Source organism: Bos indicus x Bos taurus, chromosome 23 (assembly GCF_003369695.1).
Source record: "Bos indicus x Bos taurus breed Angus x Brahman F1 hybrid chromosome 23, Bos_hybrid_MaternalHap_v2.0, whole genome shotgun sequence".
NCBI classification, from domain to species: Eukaryota; Metazoa; Chordata; class Mammalia; order Artiodactyla; family Bovidae; genus Bos; species Bos indicus x Bos taurus.
In genome coordinates this window covers 677,229-681,140 of record NC_040098.1, presented here as the reverse complement: position 1 = coordinate 681,140, position 3,912 = coordinate 677,229, and the positions used below count along the sequence as shown (strand labels likewise).

Here is a 3,912-nt window from a genome sequence, read left to right as displayed (position 1 = left end):
TCTGTTACTCTAGGAGGTGGATCATAGAGTATTTGTTTTGATTTATGTCATCAAGTGTTCTGCTCTATGTTTTCCTCTAAGAGTTTTATAGTTTTTGGTCTTACATTTAGGTCTTTAATCTGTTTTGAGTTTATCTTTGTGTATGGTATTAGGAAGTGTTCTAACTTCATCTTTTTACATGTAGCTGTCCAGTTTTCCCAGCATCATTTATTGAAGAGGCTGTCTTTGCCCTATTGTATATTTTTGCCTCCTTTGTCAAGAATAAGTTACACATAGGTGCATGGTTTATTTCTGGCTTTTCTATCTTGTTCCATTGGCCTGTATATTTGTTTTTGTGCCAGTATCATACTGTCTTCATAACTGTAGCATTGTAATATAATCTGAAGTCAGGAAGGTTGCTTGCTTCATCTCCATTCTTACTTCTCAAGACTGCTTTAGCTGTTCAGGGTGGTTTGTGTTTCCATATGAATTGTGAAATCTTTTGTTCTAGTTCTGTGAAAAATGCCATTGGTAATTTGATAGGGATTGCATTAAATCTGTAGGTTGTATTTGGTAGTATAGTCATTTTCACGGTATTGATTCTTCCTAACCAGGAACATGGAATATCTCTCCATCCATTTAAGTCATCTTTGATTTCTTTCATCAGTGTCTTATAATTTTCTGTGTACAGTTATTTTTTATCCTTAGGTAAGTTTATTCCTAGATACTTAATCCTTTTTGTTACAATGGTGAATGGTATCGATTCCTTAATTTCTCTTTCTGATTTTTCATTGTCAGTATATAGAAATACAAGTGATTTCTATGTATTGATTTTCTATCCTGTGACTTTCTAAATTCACTGATTAGCTCAAGTAACTTTCTGATAGTACCTTTAGGGTTTTCTATGTACAGTATTGAGAGGGTAACAGGCAGAAAGGCCAGGAGTCTCCAAACAGAGGAAATAGGCTGCAAGTGTCAGACATTTTTTTTTTTTCTCTCTCTCTTAAGCTTCAGGAGGAAACAAACAAGTGTTAGATTTTTCCCCCTTCTCTATACAAATTTAAAAATGGATTTCTCTTAAAATTCTGGGTTGCCATGACCACCCCTGGCTCCACCTAAACTTAACTTTTTTCATACCTTGGGCTAACCAATTTCTTTTTCTTATGGAAATGTTTGTCAAGCTATGTTAATGAACTATGTATTTACCCTAGACTCTGTCTTCAAGTCAGTTCAGCCTAAGACTCAGGTATAGATGTGAGAGTTGGACCGTAAAGAAAGCTGAGCACTGAAGAATTGATGCTTTTGAACTGTGGTGTTGGAGAAGACTCTTGAGAGTCCCTTGGACTGCAAGGAGATCCAACCAGTCCATCCTAAAGGAAATCAGTCCTGAATATTCACTGGATGCTGAAGCTAAAACTCAAATACTTTGGCTACTTGATGTGAAGAACTGACTTATTTGAAAAGATCCTGATGCTGGGAAAATTTCAAGGTGGGATGAGAAGGGGACGACAGAAGAATAGATTGTTGGATGGCATCACCAACTTGATGGGCATGAGTTTGAGCAAGCTCCGGGTGTTGGTGATGGACAGGGAAGCATAGCATACTGCATTCCATGGGGTCACAAAGAGTCGGACACGACTGAGCAACTGAACTGAACTGATATGTGTACATACAAATGATTCATTTTGTTGTATGGCAGAAACTAATACAATATTGCAAAGCAACTATACTCCAATTTAAAAAAAAAGATTAAATGAAGAAAATTACAGTTCCTTAAAAATCTGTTAATCAAAGAGTCAGACCAAGTAATTACTGTAGGAAAAATATGCTATTTAATTATCTATATTTGGTACAGTTCTTTGATAGAACCAATGAGATTCATGAAAATCAAACAGCGTTTGAGACATTAAGGATTGAATATCTAATAGTGGACTATCATAATATTAAGGGAGTTACTCCAAAAGTTATTTTTGGTGTTACATAAGTCATATTGTAATGGTACTCACTAAGAACACTACCAACTCAAAGGACTGGGTTGTGGTTTGTTGTCAGTATGTCAGTTTTGTTGTTGCTCAGTTGCTGAGTCTGATTCTTTCCAGCCCCATGGGTTGCAGCACACCAAGCTTCCTTATTCTTCACTATAGTTGATTGTCATTACCAGAGAGGAAATTTCTGGGGAGCAGAGATCTTTCACCAGTTTGTCATTGATGGCTTTTGTGCCAAGAACTGACATAATTTCAATAAAGTTCTATTAAATGTATGCTTGCCTGTTAGGCCTTTGATTACTCCTCTCTGTAGAAGATGCTCTAAGACATAGAGATATAACCTCTTGAAACCCCAACAGAATCATCTGAAAAATAACAGAATTCCCAAATGAAGTCTTCATGGGCTCATTGAAAGAACTCAGTAGATATTTACTATATGTGTTTTATGTGCAAACCACCATAGAAGATATAATGATAAGATGTGTTCCAAAATGTAACAGATATGTTTACAGTCCTGTTCACAATCTCAGTATAGGTCTGGTTCTCCTGAATTCTTATTTCTGAAACATTTGCTAAGTTGTGGCTGATTCTTTGTGAACCCATGGACTGTAGCCAGCTAGGCTCCTCTGTCCATAGGATTTTCTGGGCGAGAATACTGGAGTGGGCTGTCATTTCCTTCTGCAGGGATCTTCCCAACCCAGGGATTGAGCCTGTCTCCTGTGTCTAGTGTATTGATAAGTGGACTCTTTAATACTGAGCCACCTACAGAAGACTAAATGGAACATAGTAGCAAAGTAACAGAATTTATTCTCCTGGGTTTCACTCGGGATCCTGAGGGGCAAAATGCATTATTTGTTTTGTTTTTGTATATCTACCTTGTGACAATTGTGGGCGACTTGCTCATTATGGTGACTGTTTTTGCCAGCCCCTCTCTGGACTTCCCCATGTACTTCCTTGCTTATCTTTCACTCAGGGATACAGTTTATTCCACTACCATTTCACCCAAATTGATTATAGACTTAATCAGTGGTAAAAAAAAAAAAAAAAAAAAAAAACAATTTCCTTCCCAGTTTGCATGGGACAGCTCTTTCTAGAACACTTATTTGGAGGTTCTGAGGTTTTCCTTCTGGAGATGATGGCCTATGATCACTATGTGGCCATCTGTAAGCCATTGCACTACCTGACCATCATGAAGTGGCAGGTTTGTATCCTGCTGCTGGAGGTGGCTTGGGTGGGAGGTCTTGTGCCCTTGGTGGTTCAGCTCCTCTTTGTGTACGGACTCCCCTTCTGTGGTCCCAGTGTCACTGACTGCTTCATCTGTGACATTACCCATTGTTGGGCCTTGTCTGTACTGACACTTACGTTGCAGGTCTCAGAGTGGTTGCTAACGGTGGCGCAATCTGTACAGTTATCTTTATCCTCCTGCTAGTGTCCTATGTGGTCATCTTAAATTCCCTTAGAGCTCACAGACAGGAAGGGAGGTGCAAAGCCCTATCTACCTGAAGTCCCACATCACAGTGGTGGTCCTCTTTTTCATTCCTGGTATTTTCATGGATATGAGACCTGTTTACAACTTTCGCATTGATAAATCAATAACTGTGCTGTGTACCATCGACACTCCCATGCTGAACCCTTTAATATATGCCTTGAGAAATTCAGAGGTGAAAAGTCTGGTATAAACTCTGGTATAAAAAAGTTAACTGTATATGGCAAAACTCTGGTACAAAAAGTTAACTGTAGGTAAAAATAAGAATGTGTCACCCACACTGATGTATTTGTTACTAATCCTAAAGCAATAAATGGGCAGTCAATTCTAACAATGGACGATTTAGTCAATTCAACAAACTCTACAAGAAGGTTTTTTTTTTTCATTTATACAAAAGCACCCCAAAATTAGAATCAGTCTAATAGAGAACCAATCTAATAGAGAAATTCTTTAAGATGAATA

The 3,912-nt window shown here is 38.0% G+C and overlaps 1 pseudogene; it reads left to right on the top strand.

Moving 5' to 3' along the window:
* The first annotated feature begins 2,938 nt into the window (after positions 1–2,938).
* LOC113882258 lies at positions 2,939–3,643 on the top strand (annotated as a pseudogene).
* Positions 3,644–3,912: the final 269 nt, after the last annotated feature.